Here is a 25,591-nt window from a genome sequence, read left to right as displayed (position 1 = left end):
TGACTCACAATTTGAAACCTTCGGGGCCCTTTAGCCCTTCAACTTTCGGCACAATTGGGGAAATTGCTTAATTTTACTCTTTCGTAGTATGGGGACCTCTCCCTTGTCTGCTAAGGAATGTCATTTTAGAATAGGCGATATTGAACGTTGCCTGAAAGAATCGATGCATTCATATGGATTGAATAATCTCCAAGTAGTGAAAATGATTAATACGAGCGAAGTACTGAAATGTATCTATGTTATTAAAATTGTTTAAATTCTGGTATACAACTCTCTGTAAACAACTGGAACTGGTAATATTTATGGAGATATACTAAATGCAATGGTTTGGTTCGTAGTATCATATCTGAAGTACTTATTTGATTACTGTTTGCATGAAGGATCTATATAAAATGAATGGAGAGGTGCCGTCATGTTGCATGTAATATACGGTAAAGCATTCTTTCCGATTACATTAGAAAATATGCCAAATATGTTTGGAAATATTTTATTAAAACACTAATTTGGAGTACTGTATTCTAAATTTCTGGATAGAGCATTTATTTTAATATTCGTCATCTAAGGAAGGCCAGTTAAGAGGGCATCCATTGTAGCCCATATAAGAACAATAAGAGAGGCATTAATGTGTCCATTACCGAGTGAGTTGGCCTTGTTGTTAGGGAGCGCGAAGCTATTAGCTTGCATTACGGGAATGAATGATACTGTTCCGAGAACTTTGATGATGATGATGCTTGTTGATTAAACGGGCCTAACATCGAGGTCATCGGCCCCTAATGGTACGAAATGAAATAACAAAAAGTTCAAATTCATCCACTGACCAAATTTAAAAAATGTCATAAAGAATGAATCGATGGACATGAACCCAACGGAAAACAAACAAAAAACAGTGGATCAGACTAAAAAAAGTGATGCTGATGATGATGCTTGTTGTTTTAAGGAGCCTAACATCGAAGGTCATCGGCCCCTAATGGAACGAAATGAATGACATGAGACATGAAGTTAAAATTTTAAAAAGTATCCACTGACTAGAGTTAAAAAAGAATGGTGATGAAGAAAAATGAGGGTGAGATTAAAACATTCAGTGGATCTAATACGCAATGTCTTATGTTCTATTAAAATAATAGAAAATACAGGAAAACGAAGGAATAAGGCATTGCCCAGTAGTACAAATATTAACACATAATTTACGTTAGACGTTAAAATAACACATTAAAATGCGCAACACAAACTAAAATGAAGTCAATGAGATAAAAGCGCAACTGACATAAACAACACTAGGACAAAGGACATCACACACGATAAAACAGACCGCTATCCCTCATAAAGCGGATGACGAGGTCTGCTGACTGCTCGTCATCTCGCAAGATAAAGGAGATTGTACTCGGAAGGTTAAGACTACGGCGCAGATCGACCAGGTCCACACACTCCGTAAGGATGTGTACCACGGTAAGATGGTCGCCGCAGGTACACACCGGAGGGGGTTCTCCTTTCAGTAGATTGGAGTGCGTCAAGATACCGTGGCCGATCCGAAGGCGACATAATACCACGGCTTCCCTCCGCGAAGCCCGAAGGGAAGTCCTCCATACCTTCGTTGTTCCTTTTATCGCTCTCAGCTTATTGGGATGTGGGATGGCCTGCCACTCCATCTCCCAATGAGATATAACCAGATGTCTCAGCTGAGAGCGAATATCACTTGCTGGAACCTTGAAAGGCAATGGGGGCAGTGTAACTGCCTCCTTGGCAGCCTGACCTGCTAACTCGTTTCCCTCTATGCCCATGTGGCTAGGGAGCCACACAAACGTAATTCTGGTGCCGGCAAACGAACACCCGGCCAGCAGGTCCTGGATCCGCTGCACCAGAGGGTGCCGAGGGAAACAGGTATCAATAGACTGGAGCGAGCTCAAGGAGTCAGTACACACGAGAAAGTGTCGGCGTTCATTGTACAGTGCGTACCGCAGAGCTCCACAGATAGCATAAAGCTCCACTGTGTACACACTACAGGTTTCCGGGAGAGCAAAAAGATACCGATCATTTCCGACAACGAACGCACAGCCCACCTTCGTATCTGTCCTTGAACCATCCGTGTAGACGACGACTGAAACTGGATAGCGGCCAACAACGGACTGGTAGAGCCTCCGATAAATCGAAGGGTCCGTGTCTCCTTTCGGGCCAGTGTGCAAATCCAGGATGATTTCAGGTCGTCGTACGACCCCCGGAGGTACCCCACTTGGTTGTGTGACAAGGCAAGGAACCGAAGGTACGTTAAACAACCTGTAACAGCTCTCCAAGCGTATGCCAACCGGCCGCGTTGCTCGAGGACAAGCAGCGTATAGAAAACGGTTGCCATTGTTGAATACGCAAGGATAGCTGGGATGAAGTGGCATCTGTCGCAAATTAGCAGCATACAAAAGAAGCATTTGCTGGCGCCGCAGGTGTTAAGGCGGCACACCAGACTCAGCGAGCAGGCTAGCTATGGGGCTTGTACGAACAGCTCCCCTCGGCAACCTAACCCCACTGTAGTGGATGCTGTTGAGCGTCGCAAGAACGCTTGATCTTGCTGAGCCATATGCTGCACTGCCGTAGTCTAGTCGAGATAAAATATGTGCCCTATAGAATCGTAGGAGCATCGTGCAGTCAGCCCCCCAAGAAGTGCTGCTAAGAAACTTCAGGATATTAAGCTTCCTTGTGCATTGCACTTTTAACTGCCGCACGTGTGGCTCCCACAATAATTTGCTGTCAAAAAGGAGCCCGAGAAATCGGTAAGTGTCAACCACTGGAAGAACGACATTTCCTAAATAAAGCTCAGGATGGGGGAGAAGAGTACGTTGACGACAAAAGTGGACAACAGAGGTCTTTGCGGCGGAAAACCGAAAGCCATGTTCTAAGGTCCACCGCTCCACCCTCCTGATAGCTTGCTGTAACTGTCGCTCTGCGACTGCCATACTGCACGAGCTATAGTGCTGGGGTACGACTTTCGTCGACCTCCTAGGGGGGAGACTTAGTCTTCACCCCATGCTGTGCCGGCTGGGAACTGGCAGCCTGCACAGACTTCTGGTTGGTCGAAAGTGTGGTGGTCCCCCCTTCGAGCTTTTACTCTTTGCGACGTCGCTGGGAGCAGCAACAGTCGCCTTGGGCGCAGGGATCAGCACAGGTGACGATGTTGAAAATGACGAACCTGGAAGACTCTGAGCTATCATGCTGTAGTCGAGTGTACGGGCAGGTGTATTCGTAGAATTAAACTTACGGCGCGCTTCCTGATAGGAAAGACCATCCAGGGTCTTGATCTCCTGGATCTTCTTCTCACTCAGGTATGTCGGACAGTTCCGATCCCGAGGAGAATGAAAACCGGGGCAGTTAGTGCACTTGTACGGAGTTGTGCACTCCTCCGCGCCGTGAGCTACTCGTCCACATGTACAATATACAGCCTGATTCGAACAGCGAGAGACCATATGTCCGAATCGCTGGCATTGATAGCATCGCATAGGAGGCGGGATGTACGACCTCACATCGCAACGATAAGTTGTTACCTTGACTTTCTCCGATAACAGTGACAACTTGAAAGAGACAATGAATGCACCAGTGGCAACGTCTTCACCGTTGACCTTGCGCGTAATGCGCCGGACGTGTGTCACGCCACGGTTCTTCATGACTTCCATCAACTCGTCGTCAGTGTTCAAAATAAGGTCGCGGTGAAAGATGATTCCGCGAACAAGGTTCAAGGACTTATGCTCCTCCACTTTGACGGGGATTTCGCCAAAGTGCTCGCACTTAAGCAACTGATCAGCTTGCAGTGCTGTACGAGTCTTCATAAGCAAACTACCGTTTAGCATTTTCTTAAGGTCCTCAAGTTCGCCGTAAACGCCTTCGATGTGTCGACTAAGAAGGATCGACTTCACCAGCTTAAAATCATGCCCATCGGTTCTGGTAGCGACCAGAAACCTAGGGAAGCTGGATCCCATTCCTTTACGCTGCGCATGTTCCCAGGGAGTTGAACATCTAAGGGAAGCAAAAGTTGAAGACTTAGGTGGGGGACCACCTTGAGAAGGACGACTTCGTTTGAAGCCATTCCCGAAAGCATCCTCCCCGAATGCCACCCACTCCGATCAGGGGTCTCTGTAGCCGAACCAAGCAGCCAAGGCAATACCCACCTGGCCGTAACAGGTACTGCCCGGGGTCCGATGTTGGACGATGCCTAATACGGGATGACTGAGGCAATGAGCACTTGGGCTCCCTTCCTCCAGTCACTCGCAATAGCATGTACCCCATAGCGTGTACAGAGCACTAAATATAGAGAAAAAATTAAAAATAATTAATAATAATATGTCCTTCTGGCATTCGGCTGTGCGGGAACCTGTGTTTCAGGCGGATAGCACTGCCAAGGTACATGGCGCTCCCACCACGCAATGGTCCTGGGTGGACAGTTGCGGGCTTTTGGGCGTAATCGCACACGTAAGAGGCCCACCTCCGGGCAGCACGCACATCAAAATTTTGAAATGGTCTACTTCTGACCCTCGGAAAAATAATAAAAAATAAAGAGGGGACCATGGCCACATGACCCTTTAAGTCGCCTTCTACGACAGGCAGGGATTACCTGTGAATGTAGTCGACCCCTCCCATCCACAGGAGGTCCAACACATTACACCAAACCGCAATCCATGTCCGCGCCTAGGTGGCCCCTTTTAGTCGACTCATACGACAGGCAGTGGATACCGCGGGTGTATTCTACATGTGCGTCCCCCACCCGCAGGTGGTAGTGTGTTTGGTCCCCGAGAGGTATTTTATTTCCCTCAAGTCCGCCGGCAAGCCGGTTAGGACCCCCCTATCCGCCACATGGGACGCGCCACGTGGGAGTATCACCTCTCCCCCTGCTACCCCTTCGTAGCAGGTTCGTGCAGACTAAAGAAAAAAAGGATCGTAAATAATAGTATTACTGACCAAGAGACCACTTATAAAGCACAATGGTGCTTGATGTCTAAAGGGGTGCAAAATCCACGTCTATGGCCCCACAGAATGGTACATGTCGCGAGTAAAGTAGAACCATGGTATTTGTCATGTTGGGGTACTTATCAAAAGTAGCTAAGGCTCACGGTGTTCCATACAAACGGTACTACTCACAAGTATTGCACTTCGTACAGGTAACGCAGACCTATGGTGTTTCTAACACAATGGCGCCACTCATAGCCAACGCAAACCGATGATGTTCCTCACCGAAGAGTACTAGTCACGGGTGCCGGTATTCCCGTGGTGTTCCTCACATAGTGGGTACTAATCACAGGCAACGCAGACCCACGGTGTGGCTCATATAGCGGTACAACTCACAGGCTACGCACAGACCCGCGGTATTGCTCACATGGTTACGACGCACGGGTACTGGAAACCCACAGGCCAGGATTTTTACTGCAACTATTCACAAACCTATTTCGTACCGAATTTAATGGTACTACTCGCAAGTACTGGCAACCCATGGTGTTCCCCGCGTGATGGTACGAGTCAAAAGTAGTTTCATGGTTCTAATTTGATCATCCCTTAGCCGCCCCTCTTAGTCGCCTTTCACGACAGGCAGGGGATACCGTGGGTGTATTATTCTTCTGCGTCCCCCACCCACAGGGGGTAAAGAGAGAGAAAATAAGACAGAAAGGATCCGTCACTTCGAAAAATGAAGTAACGTACGAAGAAACGCAAGGGCCACGAAGGTCTGGAATGCTCTAATACTATCGGGATCGGAAAAGAACAAGAGTTTACCAAGGGAGGTCGGATAGTACACACGGAAGTGAGGAGCCTCGCACAAGTTAGTGGAAGCAATGCCAAGACTCAGCTAAGGGCCCCGTGGTCGCCAATCCACACTCCCAAGTTGAGAGCCCCTTGGGCCCCTGTTAGTCGCCTCTTACGACAGGCAGGGGATACCACAGGTGTATTCTACATATGCGTCCCGCACCCGCAGTGGGTAGTGTGTTTGGTCCGCGAGAGGTATTTTATTTACACTGACTGACAGAGCAAATGCAACACCAAGAAGGAGTGGTTCGAAAGGGATGAAAGTTGGGGAAGAAAACAGAGACGGCACGGAAGAATAATTGATGATTATTTCAAACCGATATGCAGGTTACACAATGCGCACGGCATCGACTCAGTAGGATGTAGGCCCACCGCGAACGGCGATGCACGCAGAAACACGTCGAGGTACAGAGTCAATAGAGTGCGGATGGTGTCCTGAGGGATGGTTCTCCATTCTCTGTCAACCATTTGCCACAGTTGGTCGTCCGTACGAAGCTGGGGCAGAGTTTACAAACGGCGTCCAATGAGATCCCACACGTGTTCGATTGGTGAGAGATCCGGAGAGTACGCTGGCCACGGGAGCATCTGTACACCTCGTAGAGCCTGTTGGGAGATGCGAGCAGTGTGTGGGCGGGCATTATCCTGCTGAAACAGAGCATTGGGCAGCCCCTGAAGGTACGGGAGTGCCACCGGTCGCAGCACATGCTGCACGTAGCGGTGGGCATTTAACGTGCCTTGAATACGCACTAGAGGTGACGTGGAATCATACGCAATAGCGCCCCAAATCATGATGCCGCGTTGTTTAGCGGTAGGGCGCTCCACATTTACTGCCGGATTTGACCTTTATCCACGCCGACGCCACACTCGTCTGCGGTGACTATCACTGACAGAACAGAAGCGTGACTCATCGGAGAACACGACGTTCCGCCATTCCCTCATCCAAGTCACTCTAGCCCGGCACCATGCCAGGCGTGCACGTCTATGCTGTGGAGTCAATGGTAGTCTTCTGAGCGGACGCCGGGAGTGCAGGCCTCCTTCAACCAATCGACGGGACGGGAAATTGTTCTGGTCGATATTTGAACAGCCAGGGTGTCTTGCACATGCTGAAGAATGGCGGTTGACGTGGCGTGCGGGGCTGCCACCGCTTGGCGGTGGATGCGCCTATCCTCGCGTGCTGACGTCACTCGGGCTGCGCCTGGACCCCTCGCACGTGCCACATGTCCCTGCGCCAACCATCTTCGCCACAGGCGCTGCACCGTGGACACATCCCTATGGGTATCGGCTGCGATTTGACGAAGCGACCAACCTGCCCTTCTCAGCCCGATCACCATACCCCTCGTAAAGTCGTCTGTCTGCTGGAAATGCCTCCGTTGACGGCGGCCTGGCATTCTTAGCTATACACGTATTCTGTGGCACACGACAACACTTTCTACAATGACTGTCGGCTGAGAAATCACGGTACCAAGTGGGCCATTCGCCAACGCCCTGTCCCATTTATCGTTTGCTACGTGCGCAGCACAGCGGCGCATTTCACATTTTGAGCATACCTCAGTGACGTCAGTCTACCCTGCAATTGGCATAAAGTTCTGACCACTCCTTCTTGGTGTTGCATTTGCTCTGTCAGTCAGTGTACTTCAAGTCGCCGGCAAGCCGGTTAGGACCCCCCTATCCGCCACCTGGGACGCGCCACGTGGGAGTATCTCCTCTCCCCCTGCTACGCCAGCGTAATAGGTTCGTGGCCGAGAACTTCGTAAATTTCAGCGTGCAATGCTGGTCTCTTGTGGAAGCAAACAGCAAAAAGCGATGTAAAAACTTCACCTTGTTCATTATTATTAAAATACACGACAGGCGTTTCACGTACAGATTAAAGCGGGTGTCCTTAATACAGCCTACCACGTCTCTTGGTAAACTATTGTTCTGAGTTTGGCATTTCTTCCCCTCTTAATTGTGACTGGTTTCTCACTTTCATCTTTCCAATCCGACCTCCCTTGCTGAACTCTGGTGCTCTTCCAGCTCCGAGGATATTACGTTTGCGATGCCCAGGAGTTCTTTGATTTTCATGCACTTGTGGGCTTTCTCTTTCTTTTCCTGATACCTCAATTCTTCCAAGAATCGGATCTCTCCTATTTTCTTCTCTAATAAGTGTTAGGAGGGCACGGTTGGTACTCAAACATAAAAAATATACCGAAATATTCCTCGGGAAAATTTTGGATATAGTCTGCATTCGGCCCGACGGTAGAGGCATATGGAGCATCTAAATTTCACATCGTTGGTGAACCGTCCTTTCCTTTTAACGATACCTTCATTCCTAGAAGGACTGCAACTCCTCCGTACATTTCCTCTGATTTATGTCAGGAGCGATGTCTGACTCCTTGGCTGAATGGTCAGGGGTTCAGAGGGCGACGGTTTCGAACCTCGGCTGGGGTGGGGATTTTAACTATATATGGCTTATTCCTTCGGCTTGAAAACTAGGTTTTTGTGTTCTCCCTAATACATTGATTCTCTTCATCTATGTACAACACACCACACTACCACAGAGACACTCATTAGTCAATATATTCCTCTACATCGGGTTGGCCTCAGGAAAGCATCCAGCGGAAAAACAGGCCCAAATTCACATGAAGTGATGACCACAATAAATTGGGGAAAATGTCGGGAGATGCAGAAATATGAAAGGAGGAGGAGAAGAAGTCCAAGTTGGACTTCCTTTTAAGACCGGCCACTGAATAGCTAATGACGTACAAAGAGAATGCATAAGAGATGTATCGAGAAGTGTAACGAGTTGATACTAATCACGTTCAGTTGTACTAATCATTTTCAGGAACAGTTCAGGAAATGTCTTCGGTCTCGGTGGCCTTGGCTCATATCCAAGCAAGTATGACTTCACGCGCACACGTTAACTGCTATGACACGGGTAGGTGCGACGAGAATAATGTTCTACGAGAAGTTATACTATTTTCCCGGTACTTATCAAGATAACAGCAACACGATCGTGAACAGTGATATGATTACTAATCAATCTGTAATGCTCTGGGAATTGACTGTTAAGGACAAAGGAATCACGGCTTTTAACACCTGATCTATTATACATGGGGTTAATTTTCATTGCACAGTTCATTCATGCTGAAAGAACAGCCAGTATAAAGAGTATTAATATGCATTTCAAATTATAGTACAACATGTTTTAGAAAATTTCTCGGACTAATGTTTTGTACTATGCTAATTCTTCAATTCATGCCATACAGTAAATATTTCAAGGCTTTAGTCATAAAATATTCCTTTATATTTCAACAACCTGACGCAGCGTTCGACTATCATACTACTGTATAGAAACTGACTTGTTGACCAGGCATTATTTTCTTATGTGGACCAGTAAAACCAAAGTGGTGTAAGTCACATATGTGTATTGTTAGCTTGTAAGATTGAATAGTTCTCTTTAACAAATGAAGCTGTATAAATTCGCTGCCAATAATTCATTTACAAGATAATACTGTTCACGTCAACAATAACAACAGAAAATGTATTACACATAAGACAAACTGACTTATCTATTTTAAATCACTTTTATTAACAATATTCAGAATATTAACAAGATAACTCAACGCATCTGGTTCTTATCGGGGAGTGTTTTGTACTCTTGAATAATCTAGAAGAAAATTTCGGAAATGTCTTCATTATTATGACAGTTGATAGTGTCGAAGGATAGAGAGCATGGACTATACTAGATTACTGCAAAAAAATTAGAAAAACCAAAAAATTGACTTATCTGGTTTTCCCCCCGTAAGAGTGAATACAGTGGGTCACTTTAATATTCGGACAACACAGATAATGGAATGTTTCCTGACATAATTTGTTCGCAAACAAATGTGTATACAACAAACATACGTCCAACACTTCGCGAGTATTTAGCGCACGTATCACAAGATTAAATATCAGGCGAATTGGTGAAGTGTTCTGATAGTGATAGAAAAGGAAATAATGAGATACTACACATCATTTTCATATTCGGACACGTCATCCTTACTCCATTTGCACGTGACTACCTGACCCAATTGCGGCAAGGGAGAAACGTAAGGATTAGGATACGTATCCCTGAACTTCACTGCAGTGAGCTGCGCTGTACAGAACGACAGGGATTAGTCTTAACGTACTATGGGTTGCAAAGACAGAAACATAACGTTTGAACAGCGCCAACTGGTTATTTTCCACAATGCAAAGGGACGCAGTTGCAGAGATATTGTGCGAATGTTGTGTATGAGTAAGAGTACTGTCAATGACATTGTACGGCGATTTAAAGAAGAGGACAGAATTGAGGCTATACCGCAAACGAAAAAGCTAACTGATCGTGAAGAAAGACTTCTCTTAAGAAACCATAAACCGTAGCTAGCCATCCTGAAGCAGAATTTACACCAAAGTGCTACAAAGCTTGGGATCAGGGACACATTTCATTTCTATCAAGATAATGATCGTAAGAATAAAGCGTGGAATGTCCGAATGTGGCTACTGTTCAACTGCCCAAAGGTGCTTGAAACTCCACCCCAGAGCCCGTATCTTAATCCCATTGAGAATTTATGGAGGGAACTTGACAAGAAAGTGAGGAAGTTCAAAATAACGTCAAAGAAGGAACTGCAACGAAGACTGATACGAGAATGGGCTAATATTAGTCCTAAGGACACGGAAAAGTTAGTTTGTTCTATGCCACAACGACTGAAAGCCGTCATAAAACAACGTGGCAATGCCACCAAGTACTAGACTGGTTTGAGTTCCATGTTACGCTACAGTTTCGGTCATTATGATCCTTGTGTCCGAATATTAAAGTGGTTTTGTTATGTGATAAGGTGACGACTGATTTTTTTATCTACAAGTCATTTTTGTTCTGATACACTTGTATTATTTTGTAATCATATTGGAAACATTGGTGTTTTGTATTGTCAAACTTTCCTTTCTGTATGCTCAAGAAAATACAAATATAATGTTCAGATTGTCACATGCCATCGGGTGTCCCAATATTAAGGTGATTCACTGTATGTACTTTGGGTTCCAGTAACCACCGATCGTTTTGGCTGTGCGGTCTATGTCACTTAGCTATGAGCTTGAATTCGGGCATTAGTGGGTTCGACTACCACTATCAACAGCCTTGAAGATAGTCTTCATAGCCTCAAAGCTCGTAGTAATGGCCTCTTTCAAGATACTGATGTTCGTTCGACGGTCCAACAATTTTACTTGAAGTATTCTTGTAAGGCAGTGCTGGGGTAGTTTTGCAGACATTTCGAAAGTGCCATCTGTAAATAGTCCGTGTTTCACATTCATAAGTAATTGTTTGTATTAATTTAGCAGTATAAACATAGAGATTGGTCAGTATACTAAAATCATACTTGTCGAAGTCCTTCCTAAGGAAACAACCGAAACATTCTCTGCACATTTCCTTACCCAATACGAATCTCCTGGCCTGAGAGATGGCGTCACCGCCTAGAAGATCCACCTCCCCCCCATTCAGGGGAGAAATGAAAACATTTAGTAGTAGTAGTAGTAGTAGTAGTAGTAGTAGTAGTAGTAGTAGTAGGAGCTGATGATGATGATGCTTGTTTTTTTAAGGGGCCTAACAGCGAAGGTCATCGGCCCGTAATGGAACGAGATGGACGACAGGATACATGACAGTTAAAATTGTAAAACGTATCCACTGACTACAGTGTAAAAAATGGGAATGGAAAATGAGTATGAGATTAAAACAATCAGTGGATCTGATTCGCAATGCCTTATTTTGTAATAAAATAAGAGAAAATACAGGAGACAAAGGAATAAGGCATTGCTTGCTAGGACAGATATATATACGTACTTAACATTAGACCTTAAAAGAACACATTAAAATGCGCAATACAAACTAAAATGAGGTCAATGGGATAAAAGCGCTATTGACAAAAAAAAACAACACTAGGACAAAACATCATCACACACGATAAAACAGACCACTATCCCTCATAAAGCGGATGACGAAGTCTGCTGACTGCACGTCATCTCGCAAGATAAGGGAGATTGTACTCGGAAGGTTAAGACTACGGCGAAGATCGACCTGGTACACACACTCCGTAAGGACGTGTACTACGGTAAGGTGTTCGCCGTAGGTACATATCGGAGGCGGTTCCCCTTTCAAAAGATGCGAATGAGTCAGGATACCATGGCCGATCCGAAGACGACATAATACCACGGCTTCCCTCCGCGAAGTCCGAAGGGAAGTCCTCCAAACCTTCGTTGTTCCTTTTATCGCTCGCAGCTTATTGGGAAGTGGAATGGCCTGCCACTCCATCTCCCAATAGGACATAACCAGATGTCTCAGCTGAGAGCGAATATCACTGGCTGGAACCTTGAAAGGCAACGGGGGCAGTGTAACTGCCTCCTTGGCAGCCTTATCTGCTAATTCATTTCTCTCTATGCCCACGTGGCTTGGAAGCCACAGAAACGTGATTCTGAACGTGATTCTGGTGCCGGCATCCGAACACCCGGCCAGCAGGTCCTGGATCCGCTGCACCAGAGGGTGCCGAGGGAAACAAGTATCAATAGACTGGAGCGAACTCAAGGAGTCAGTACACACGAGAAAGTGTCGGCGCTCATTGTACAGTGCGTACCGCAGAGCTTCGCGAATAGCATAGAGCTCTGCTGTGTACACACTACAGGTTTCCGGGAGAGCAAAAAGAAACCTATCATTGTCGACAACGAACGCACAGCCCACCTTCGTGTCTGTCCTCGAACCATCCGTGTAGACGACGACTGAACCTGGATAGCGGCCAAGAACGGACAGGAAGTGCCTCCGATAAATCGAAGGGTCCGTGTTTTCTTTCGGGCCAGTGTGCAGATCCAGGATTATTTCAGGTCGGCGTACAACCCACGGAGGTACCCCACTTGGTTGTGTGACAAGGCAAGGAATCGAAGGTACGTCGAACAATCGGTAACTGCTATCCAAGCGTATTCCAACCGGCCGCGTTGCACGAGGACAAGCAGCGTACAGCAAACGGTTGCCATTGGTGAACACGCAAGGATAGCTTGGATGGAGTAGCATCTGTCGCAAATTTGCAGCATACGAAAGAAGCATTTGCTGGCGCCTCAGATGTAAAGGCGGCACACCAGACTCAGCGAGCAGGCTGGCAATGGGGCTCGAACGGAAAGCTCCCGTCGCTAACCTAACCCCGCTGTGGAGGATGCTGTTCAGCTTCCCAAGCACGCTTGGTCTTGCTGAGCCATATGCTGCACTGCCGTAGTCTAACCTGGATAAAATGTGTGCCCTGTAATATCGGAGGAGCACCACGCGGTCAGCTCCCCTATTAGTGCTGCTAAAATTAAAGAGGTTAAGCCTCTTGGTGCATTGCACTTTTAGCTCCCGCACGTGTGGCTCCCACGATAATTTACTGTCTAAATGGAGCCCAAGAAGTCGGCAAGTGTCAACAACTGGAAGAACGACATTTCCTAAATAAAGCTCAGGATGTGGGTGAAGAGCACGTTGACGAGAAAAGTGGACAACGGAGGTCTTTGCGGCAGAAAACCGAAAGCGATGTTCTAAGGTCCACTTCTCCACCCTCCTAATAGCTTGCTGTAATTGTCGCTCTACGACTGCCATACTGCACGACCTATAGTGCAGAGGAAAATCGTCCACATATAGCGAGGGTATTATTGCTGGACCAGCAGCAGCGACAATACCGTTTATGGCAATCGCGAACAGAGTGACAATAAGGACCGATCCCTGTGGGACTCCATTTTCTTGAACGTGATATTGCGAATATGTCCTCCCTACTCGGACACGGAATAGACGGAGGGACAAAAAATTCGCGATAAATACCGACAAGTTACCTCGGAATCTCCATTGATGCAGGACTGAAAGGATACCATATCGCCATGTGGTGTCGTAGGCCTTCTCTAAGTCAAAGAAAACAGTTACCAAGTGCTGTTTACGGAGAAACGCATCCTGGATAGAGCTCTCCAGGCGGACAAGTGGTCAGTGGTGGATCGAGCGGCTCGAAGACCACACTGGAATTCGGAAAAGAGTCCTTGTTTCTCCAGACACCACACGAGTCGGCGATTTAACATCCTCTCAAATAGCTTACACAGGCAGTTTGTGAGACAAATCGGCCTGTAACTTCCTGCATACTTAGGATCCTTGTCAGGCTTGAGGACAGGAATGACTATGCCCTCTCGCCACTGAGACGGAAAATCGTGATGATGATGATGCTTGTGGTTTTAAGGGGCCTAACATCGAAGGTCATCGGCCCCTAATGGAACGAAATGAATGACATGAGACATGAAGTTAAAATTTTAAAACGTATCCACTGACTAGAGTTAAAAAAGAGTGGTGATGAAGAAAAATGAGGGTGAGATTAAAACAATCAGTGGATCTAATACGCAATGCCTTATGTTCTCTTAAAAGAAGAGGAAGTACAGGAAATCGAAGGAATAAGGCATTACCCAGTAGTACAGATATTAACACATAATTTACGTTAGAGGTTAAAATAACACATTAAAATGCGCAACACAAACTAAAATGAAGTCAATGAGATAAAAGCGCAACTGACATAAACAACACTAGGACAAAGGACATCATCACACACGATAAAACAGACCGCTATCCCTCATAAAGCGGATGACGAGGTCTGCTGACTGCTCGTCATCGCGCAAGATAAGGGAGATTGTACTCGGAAGGTTAAGACTACGGCGCAGATCGACCAGGTCCACACACTCCGTAAGGATGTGTACCACGGTAAGATGGTTGCCGCAGGTACACACCGGAGGGGGTTCTCCTTTCAGTAGATGGGAGTGCGTCAAGATACCGTGGCCGATCCGAAGACGACATAATACCACGGCTTCCCTCCGCGAAGCCCGAAGGGAAGTCCTCCATACCTTCGTTGTTCCTTTTATCGCTCTCAGCTTATTGGGAAGTGGGATGGCCTGCCACTCCATCTCCCAATGAGACATAACCAGATATCTCAGCTGAGAGCGAATATCACTTGCTGGAACCTTGAAAGGCAACGGGGGCAGTGTAACTGCCTCCTTGGCAGACTGATCTGCTAACTCGTTTCCCTCTATGCCCATGTGGCTGGGGAGCCACACGAACGTAATTCTGGTGCCGGCATCCGAACACCCGGCCAGCAGGTCCTGGATCCGCTGCACCAGAGGGTGCCGAAGGAAACAGGTATCAATAGACTGGAGCGAGCTCAAGGAGTCAGTACACACGAGAAAGTGTCGGCGTTCATTGTACAGTGCGTACCGCAGAGCTCCACAGATAGCATAAAGCTCCGCTGTGTACACACTACTGGTTTCCGGGAGAGCAAAAAGAAACCGATCATTTCCGACAACGAACGCACAGCCCACCTTCGTATCTGTCCTTGAACCATCCGTGTAAACGACGACTGAACCTGGATAGCGGCCAACAACGGACAGGTAGAGCCTCCGATAAATCGAAGGGTCCGTGTCTCCTTTCGGACCAGTGTGTAAATCCAGGATGATTTCAGGTCGTCGTACAACCCACGGAGGTACCCCACTTGGTTGTCTGACAAGGCAAGGAATCGAAGGTACGTCAAACAATTCATAACTGCTATCCAAGCGTATCCCAACCGGCCGCGTCGCACGAGGATGAGCAGCGTACAACAAACGGTTGCCATTGTTGAACACGCAGGGATAGCTCGGATGAAGTGGCATCTGTCGCAAATTTGCAGCATACGTAAGTAGTAGTTGCTGGCGCCTCAGGTGTAAAGGCGGCACACCAGACTCAGCGAGCAGGCTAGCGATGGGGCTAGTACGAAAAGCTCCCGTCGCCAACCTAACCCCGCTGTGGTGGATACTGTTCAGCTTCGCAAGAACGCTTGGTCTTGCGGAGCCATATGCTGCACTGCCGTAGTCTAACCGGGATAAAATGTGTGCCCGATAGAATCGCAGGAGCACCACGCGGTCAGCTCCCCAATTAGTGCTGCTAAGAAACTTCAAGAGGTTAAGCCTCTTGGTGCATTGCATTTTTAGCTCCCGCACGTGTGGCTCCCACGATAATTTACTGTCAAAAAGGAGCCCAAGAAATCGGTAGGTGTCAACAACTGGAAGAACGACATTTCTTAGATAAAGCTCAGGATGAGGGTGAAGAGTACGTTGACGACAAAAGTGGACAACGGAGGTCTTTGCGGCAGAAAACCGAAAGCCATGTTCTAAGTTCCACCTCTCCACCCTCCTAATAGCTTGCTGTAACTGTCGCTCTGCGACTGCCATACTGCACGAGCTATAGTGCAGAGCAAAGTCATCCACATATAGGGACGGTATTACGGCTGGACCAGCAGCAGCGACAATACCGTTTATGGCAATCGCGAACAGAGTGACACTAAGAACCGATCCCTGTGGGACTCCATTTCCTTGAACGTGGTATTGCGAATCTGTCCTCCCTACTCGGACACGGAATAGACGGAGGGACAAAAAATTCGCAATAAATACCGGCAAGTTACCTCGGAATCTCCATTGATGCAGGACTGAAAGGATGCCATATCGCCAGGTGGTGTCGTAGGCCTTCTCCAAGTCAAAGAAGACAGCTACCAAGTGCTGTTTGCGGAGAAAAGCATCCTGGATAGAGTTCTCCAGGCGTACCTAGTGGTCTGTGGTGGATCGAGCGGCTCGAAATCCACATTGGTACTCGGACAAGAGTCCTTGTTTCTCCAGACACCACACGATTCTGCAATTTACCATCCTCTCAAATAGCTTACACAGGCAATTTGTAAGACAAATCGGTCTGTAACTTCCTGCATACTTAGGATCTTTGTCAGGTTTGAGGACAGGGATAACTATGCCCTCTCGCCACTGAGATGGAAAATCACCCTCTGTCCAGATTCGGTTGAACACACGAAGGAGATATAGGAGACTATCATCACTAAGGTGTTTCAACATCTGGTTGTGGATGTTGTCCGGTCCAGGAGACGTGTCCTTGCAAAGCACTAGGGCGCTGCGGAGTTCCCACACCGTAAAGGGCACGTTGTAGTCCTCTGAAGCTTGAGAGGCAAAACTAAGGTGATGCCGTTCTGCCTCTCGCTTCAGAGCGAGGAAATCAGGATGGTAATTCCCGGAGCCAGATACATCCGCGAAATGACTGGCTAGATGGTCAGCAATCAGGAGGGATTTAGTGACAATATTGCCTGCAATGGAAATTCCCGGTACAGAAGATGATCCATGGATACCCGAAATACGTCGAAGCTTAGTCCACACTTGAGATGATGGAGTATGTGACGTCATAGACGACACATATCTCTCCCATGAAGCCTTCTCACTTTGACGAATAAGAACTCGCGCCTTAGCGCGGAGTTTCTTGAATGTAATCAAGTTGGCCGCAGTAGCCTGTCGACGGTAACGTTTGTGAGCACGACGGCGTTCTTTGATAGCTGCTGCTATTTCATCGTTCCACCAAGGAGCGAGCTTTCGGCGAGGAGTCCCCGAGTAGAACGGAATGGACTCCTCAGCAGCAGCAAGAATAACTCGGGTGATGTAAGTTATTTCCTCGCCGACGGTCCGCCTGATATCATCGTTAAAGGCAGCTAACGATGAGTACTTTGGCCAATCAGCATGTTTCAAAATCCATCGAGGGGGAGCCTCGACGGATTTTTGGTTCATCAAAGTAAGAATGATGGGAAAATGGTCACTGTCACAGAGATCATCGTATGTATACCACCGAAACAGTGGAACCAACGTTCGGCTGCATAGACTTACGTCTATGCGAGAATATGGGCCGTAACACACACTAAAGTGAGTTGGTTCCCCCGTGTTCAAAATATATAAACCCAGCTGTGTTACTAATGTTTCCAGCTCTCTCCCCCTGGGGCAAGGCGTCTCAGAGTCCCATATGGGGTGGTGGGCGTTAAAATCGCCCAATAAGAGGAAGGGAGGTGGAAGCTGATCTATAAGATCAGTGACATCAGTTATGTTAAGAGCGTGACCTGGTGGAAAATAAACATTACACACTGTTGTTATGACAGGCAGTAGAACGCGAACAGCTACAGCCTCGAGGGGAGTTCTTCGCTGTAGGTATCAGAACGTACAAAAATTCCAACACGACCGGACGCCCGGTGAGCATAGTACCGTTCTGTCGAGTATAGTCTGAAATTTCTCAAGACCGTATGATGACCAGGTCTGAAGTTGGTCTCCTGAATACAGACTATACTCGCTGTGTACTCACTAATGAGCTGACGTAACTCAGCATGATGCCTGTCATAACCGTTGCAATTCCACTGTAACAGTGCCATAGTGTAGACTATGAAAGGAGTGTTAGGTTATGAGCGACAAAATGCTCGTAAGCCTAAACACTATCTAGTTCTACATCCGTAGATGTAGAGGACAGCGCGACAACCATCCCGTCATCAAAAGATGGCAGGGGTGCCGCCCAGAACTTCGACGCTTTTCGGGCGCGAGGGGGTCCCCTACGAGGAGAGCGCGCAGGTTTGGGAGCAGGAGTGCCTCCTGGCGCAGACGCATACCCCCCAGATGGGGGGCATGACTTCTCCTCCGCAGGGGAAATCCGAGAGCGCTCAGCACGAGCGCTCTTCTTCCCCTTCTTGTTTTTTTCTAGTTTTGACGGGCTGGGAGATGGTTTCCCAGCCCTGGTCGACGATACCGCCTCCGCCGGCTGGGGCACGACTTTCGTCGACCTCCTTGCTGTGCCGGCTGGGAACTGCCAGCCTGTACATATTTCTGGTTGGTCGAAGGTGGGGTTTCCCCCCATCGATCTTTGACTATTTGCGACGTTGCTGGGAGCAGCAACAGTCGCCTTGGGCGCAGCGGTCTGGACAGGAGTCGAGGTTGTAAATGACGAACCTGGAAGACTCTGAGCTATCAAGCTATAGTCGAGTGTACGGGCAGGTGTATTCGTAGAATTAAACTTACGGCGCGCTTCCTGATAGGAAAGACCATCCAGGGTCTTGATCTCCTGGATCTTCTTCTCACTCAGGTATGTCGGACAAATCCGATCCCGAGGAGTATGAAAACCGGAGCAGTTAGTGCACTTGTATGGAGTTGTGCACTCCTCCGCGCCGTGAGCTACTCGTCCACATGTACCACATACAGCCTGATTCGAACAGCGAGATACCATATGTCCGAATCGCTGGCATTGATAGCATCGCATAGGAGGCGGGATGTACGGCCTCACATCGCAACGATAAGTTGTTACCTTGACTTTCTCTGGTAACACTGACAACTTGAAAGAGACAATGAAGGCACCAATGGCAACGTCTTCACCGTTGACCTTGCGTGTAATGCGCCGGACATGTGTCACGCCACGGTTCTTCATGTCTTCCATCAACTCGTCGTCAGTGTTCAAAATAAGGTCGCGGTGAAAGATGACTCCGCTAACCAGGTTCAAGGACTTATGCTCCTCCACTTTGACGGGGATTTCGCCAAAGTGCTCGCACTTAAGCAACTGATCAGCTTGCAGTGCTGTACGAGTCTTTAGAAGAAAACTACCGTTGCGCATTTTCTTAAGTTCCTCCAGTTCGCCATAGACGCCTTAGATGAGCCTACTAAACATGATCGACTTCACCAGCTTAAAATCGTGCCCATCGGTTCTGGTAGCGACCAGAAACCTAGGGAAGCTGGATCTCATTCCTTCACGCTGCGCATGTTCCCAGGGAGTTGAACCTCTCAGGGAAGCAAAAGTTAAAGACTTAGTTGGGGGACCACCTTGAGAGAGCCGACTGCGTTTGGAAGCCATGCCCGATAGCTTCCTCCCCGAATGCCACCCACTCCGATCAGGGGTCTCTGTAGCCGAACCAAGCAGCCAAGGCAATACCCACCTGGTCATAGCAGGTACTGTCCGGGGTCCGATGTTGGACGATGCCTAATACGGGATGACTGAGGCAATGAACACCAAGACTCCCTTCCTCCAGTCACCCGCAATAGCATGTACCCCATAGCGTGTACAGAGCACTAAATATAGAGAAAAAATTAAAAATAAAATAATAATATGTCCTTCTGGCATTCGGCTAGGCGGGGACCTGTGTTGTCAGGCGGATACCACTGCCAAAGTACATGGCGCTCCCACCACGCAATGGTCCTGGGTGGACAGTTGCGGGCTTTTGGGCGTAATCGCACACGTAAGAGGCCCATCTCCGGGCAGCACGCACATCAAAATTTTGAAATGGTCTACATCTGACCCTCGGAAAAATAATAAAAAAATAAAGAGGGGACCATGGCCACATGTTAAGTCGCCTTCTACGACAGGCAGGGATTACCTGTGAATGTACTCGACCCCTCCCATCCACAGGAGGTCCAACACATTATACCAAACCGCAATCCATGTCCGCGCCTAGGTGGCCCCTTTTAGTCGACTCATACGACAGGCAGGGGTTACCGCGTGTGTATTCTACATGTGCGTCCCCCACCCGCAGGGGGTAGTGTGTGTTTGGTCCGCGAGAGGTATTTTATTTCCCTCAAGTCCGCCGGCAAGCCGGTTAGGACCCCCCTATCCGCCACCTGGGACGCGCCGCGTGGGAGTATCACCTCTCCCCCTGCTACGCCTTCGTAGCAGGTTCGTGGAGTAGTAGGAGCAGGAGGAGGAGGTCATACCAGTGCATCTGAGGCAATATTGTACTTTAGCGCCTAAGTATTCATCGAGAGAGAGCTGTTGCGGTAATGAAGGTATCGTAAACAGACATAGTAATCCAGTTCTTGCACAGCATATAACATAATCATAACTCAACACCAAAGGACAGATAGTCTTTCTTATGCTTTGAACGTCATAGCGAAATGTCCCACGAGATTTTTATTTATAAATCATTAAACCATTCAACTTACTTTCCATATTTCACTTAATTTACTGAGAAATGTCAATTTATTGTTGTTAAATTTGTATGCAAGAGTTCCAACCTTAAGTCACCGCGCTCCTCAAATATTTCTTGCCTACGGCCTGGATTATCCATAATATCACTAATACAATGCCAACGTCTGTAATTGCTGTAATATAGGTCTAGGCCTATTGGTGAGGAAGAAGTTTGTAGATATATTCAAGGAGCGCGGTGACTTGAGGCTAGAACTGTAGCATTACTAACACGTACCTTTAAATTTAGGGAATTTTCTACAGGCTACTATGCAATTCGCTACCGCACCTCCTAGGAAGTACCAATACTGGAACGAGTATAAAAACCGATAATATTAGAATTATTAGAAATATTAGGAACTAGCAAATGTATCCGTGCTACGGTACGGTATTCTATATTATATATGGATATCGAAGTCAATTACTGTACATGCAATGAATAAGAATGTTTAAATTGCATGTCTCTTAGCGTTATTCGAGAAACAGCATGGGGAGGTTCCCATACGTTGTTTCCAATAAAAGGTGTGAGTTGCGGAGTTGTGATGATAACGGCAAGCTCATTTGCATACTGCCATTCACAATCGAGCTGTGAAGTTTTCATTATAAAGGCAGGCCCCATTGTCTACTACGCGGTCACAATCGATCTGGAGAGTTTTCGTTACAATGGAAGGCCCCTTTCCTACTTCCAGACAGATCACAGTGGGCACCATTGCCTACACCCAGACACAATCGGGTAGGGGAGTTTTGAACAAAATTTCATGCTCCCTTGCCTTCTGCCAGTCAAATCGAGAAGGGAATTATTAATTACAATTAATTACAACGGTAGGTCCTCCTTACTAATGCCAGTTACACAGGAGTTGGAGACGGTCCCCACTCTTAGTGACAGTCAAAATCGATGTTGGGAGTACTGATTGCAGTAGCAGACACACCCTTTCAAGATCGCTACAAATCGACACCAATGAATATATATATCGACATATGGAAGTATATGCATGCATGTTTACAATATTGCAGATCTTCATTTACAGTTTAAATATTGCCAAACGTTACGTCGAACCGACAAAAGGATTGTACCATAACACGCCACATTTAGCTGTCTAAATTGCAGGTTCTATGATATGTCCTTGTATCTCATCTATTCATGGGTCAAATTGAGTTAGAAACGTCGAACAGGATGAAATTTGGGTAAGATTTTCTCACAGTGCATTATATTTCGGATAATTATGTGACAGCTACAAACATATAGGGCCGATGCACAAGTTCGTGCCGTTCTTATATTTTACATTTAATTTTTTTACTGTCATTGTCACGCACTGTAACCCACACTCACAGTCACAATCACTCCGTGATATATTCACCTCGACGCTCTATGGACCTTCTGCCAACGTTCAGGTAGCAACTGAATGCCTCGCCTGTAGAACTGTTTTGGTTTTTACTAGAAGAAATCTGTTACCCATTGGTCAAGAGAAGCTTCGTGAGGAAATACTTGCCTTTGAATGCGGTTAGAAAGAGAGCAGAAAAGATAGAAATCTGATGGAACAAGGCCAGGGCAAAACGGAGGATGGGGAAGAGGTTCCCAGCCAAGTTTAACAACCACACCTTTGGTCATTTGCGCTGTATGTGGACGAGCGTTATCATGGACCAATAAGACTGCTTGTTGTCTTTGTCTTTCGTTGTCAATAGCAACGATACGCCGTCTTAGCAGGTCATTATACACAGCAGAAATAATAGTTACGTTTTTCGGAAGAATTTCATAGTGAAGGATGCCATCTTTGTTCCATGGAACACACAACATGAGTATCTGTATGTAGGAACTCTCCTTGGCACGAGTAGTTCCTTTTTTGATGGGCTGAGCCACTCTTTGCTCTTCTTCATGTTGACATTCAGGCACCATTTCTCGTCACCGGTGACACTGTTCAAAAGGAATGCTTCGTACCTATCACAAGCCAAGCGGTGCCGGACAAACAATGACGAACAGATGTTTACTCGTTGATCTTTGTTACTGTCACATAGCACACGTGGTAGGTACCCATATACCCAATTTCTGTACCTTACCCATCGAATGCAAATGGCGTACCATAGTTGACTGATCATATACAAAACCTTGCACCATTTTCCGCGTTGTTTGACGAGGATTCTCATTAATTAACACATTCAAGCGATTTTTGTCAAAATCTCAAGGTCTTCAGAACGTGGATCATCAGACAAGTCAAACCGACCTGCTCGAAAGCGAGAAAACCATTTTTGTGCTGTTCTTTCAGCAATTGCTTCGTTCCCGTACACGTCAGAAATTGTTCTCGCAGCTCCTGCTGCACCGGATCCTCGGTTAAATTCAAAGAATAAAATGTGCCGCAAATGCTCACTTTTCTAAACTTCACATTCTATATCCGTTTGTCTGAAATATACACAAATAATACGTTCACAATGAAGAAAACCTGTGTTCCACAACACACAAACTCCAAACTCAGGTAAAACAACGGAATAACGACAAGCAATCCCTTCACGCTGCATTGTTGCCAACCCAAAAGAATACCGTACGAACTTATGCATAGAGCCAATAGCATTTGGCTCACATACGGCTACTGGGTGGGCCGATGTTCGTGTAGAATTTGATGATTCTACATTTCCTGTAAGGGATTAAAACTATGAATTATACGTGTAAGAAGTTCAAAATTTACTTACAATCGAAAAATAGAGACAAATCTAACGTATAAGGGATAGAGATACGACAAAATGTCACAGGACAAAAGTTGTAGATCACTTCAAATTTAACTGAAATTGTGCCGTCCGTTTTGTACTAGGACTTACCATTTAGCCAAGAAATATCTCGAAACGAAGAGCTGCACCGTCATTAAAATGTCCTCAATATTTCGATAATTTTCTGGGATGAAAAGTGAAAAAATTAAAGATTTTGGAAGTTTCCCGTCGGTTACAGGCTAAATCCTATTTTGCCAAATTTGAATTTTCTGGCTCGTCTGGCAGATTGTGCCGCAATATTTATTTGGGGGGCGGGGGATAAAAATTAGGACTTCCAGGAAACTAAAGCCAAAACATATGCAGACACCTTAAGCGGATAACTGTACAAAAACTTCGCCAAAATTGTCAATGTACAGACACACGGTCGTTACGATTTTATTTATATAGATAGGGAATCTGCTCTACGTACAACGCCTTTGGGCTATGCCCACTGGACTTAGCCGGCAAAACAGACCCTTATTAACCCTCCTGTCGGAATATTGCACATAAGAAAAATGTTTTAATAATGGATTTTCATTAAGGTGTGTCGATTTCCAGACGGAATGGTCTTGTCTATATTGCGGGAGTGTTAAATCGCTATTTCGGTTCCCTATAAACTCCCAGTCCATTCCGGGAATTTGAAATGGTATGGACCTTAAAACCTACCTTTGGACAGGCGGATACTAAATATAAAGTTTAGTTGAAATATTTCCAGTAGTTTTCACGTTATACGAAATACGCTTTACTCGCACCCAATTTTGAGTCGAGTCCGCTGGGACTTGTGCTGAAATACCGTCCGTTAATGGTATCTCCCACATTAATCATCCTATCGAAAAGGTGCACATGAGAAAAAAGTTTTAGAAATTGATTTCCTTTAAGGCAGGTAGATTTCCATTAAATTTGGATGTGTATATTTTGTGGGGGGTGCAAAAATCACGGTTTCGGTTTCGCATAAACCCGCAGTAAATTTAGGTATTCAGAAATAATATTGGCCCTAAAGCCTACCCAATGACAGGTGGATTCTAAATATTAAGATTGGTAGAAATATATCCAGTAGTTTTCAAGTTATAAGAACTCAGACAAACGGACAAACATAACAAACCGACACCAGAGCTAAAAAATGTGCAAATGGTCATTAATACACCTGAAACGGATAATTCTGTGAAAATTTCGCCAAAATAGTCAATGTTCAGACGCGCGGTCGTTACGATTTTATTTATATAGATTAAGACATAAACTGAACGTAAGCTATACTACACAGTTTTGACAGAACTTTGGTTCCTCAGAACGTTCTTCCTGGGATTGAAAAGAGGAATCCTTAACATTGGAAATGACTACTGCGTTGGGGAATGATTAACTCAGCGTCTTGGAACTTGGGTTTGCACGCTGATGGCCGATGTTTGAATCTTATTGGATCCCATATTACAATTTTCTCTTCAAACATTACGTCTCATCAGGGTGGCCAGCCGACCATAAACACAAGCTAAAACGCAAAATGAACGAGGATGGGACCGGCTGTGGCCTACGAATGGGAACTGTCCCGGCATTAGGCTTGAAGTGAAAATGTGAAACCACAGGAAACAGTTCTCAAGACAGAGGACGGTAATGTTCGAGCCAACAATGCAGGGCTTAGCTCCATAATTGTAACCACTCCGCTCGGTTCCTTTCTGGCCTTATATCTATCCCTAAATATTTCGGGATTGGTTAGGAACAAGTGTGTAGAGTGATAAACTGACATTTGTTCAAGTCCCCTGGTAGCGCGACCAAAAATATGATGATGATACTTGTTGTTGGAGGGGCCTAACATCGAGGTCATCGGCCCCTAATGGTACGAAATGAGATAACAAAAAATGAAAAACATCCACTGACCAAAAAAAATGTCATGAAGAATGAATGGATGGACATGAACACAACAAAAAAAAAACAGTGGATCAGACTCAAAAAAGATAGTAAACAATAGTATTAGTGACCAAGGGACCACTTATAAAGCACAATGATGCTAATGGCACTTATCGGTAGTAAAGGAGAACCATGATATTTCTCAAGCTGCGGTACTAATCAAAGATAGCGTAAACTCACGGTGTTCCAAACATTAAGGCACTACTCACAAGTATTGTGCGTCGTAAAGGTAATGCAGACCTATGGTGTTTCTCACCCAATGGCGCCACTCATAGCCAACGCAAACCGATGAGGTTCCTCACCTAGGTGTACTAAGCACGGGCGCCGGTAATCCCGTGGTGTTCCTACAGAGTGGGTACTAATCACTGG

This window comes from Anabrus simplex, chromosome 4 (assembly GCF_040414725.1).
Source record: "Anabrus simplex isolate iqAnaSimp1 chromosome 4, ASM4041472v1, whole genome shotgun sequence".
Lineage (NCBI taxonomy): Eukaryota > Metazoa > Arthropoda > Insecta > Orthoptera > Tettigoniidae > Anabrus > Anabrus simplex.
Note: the sequence above shows the minus strand (reverse complement) of the source record.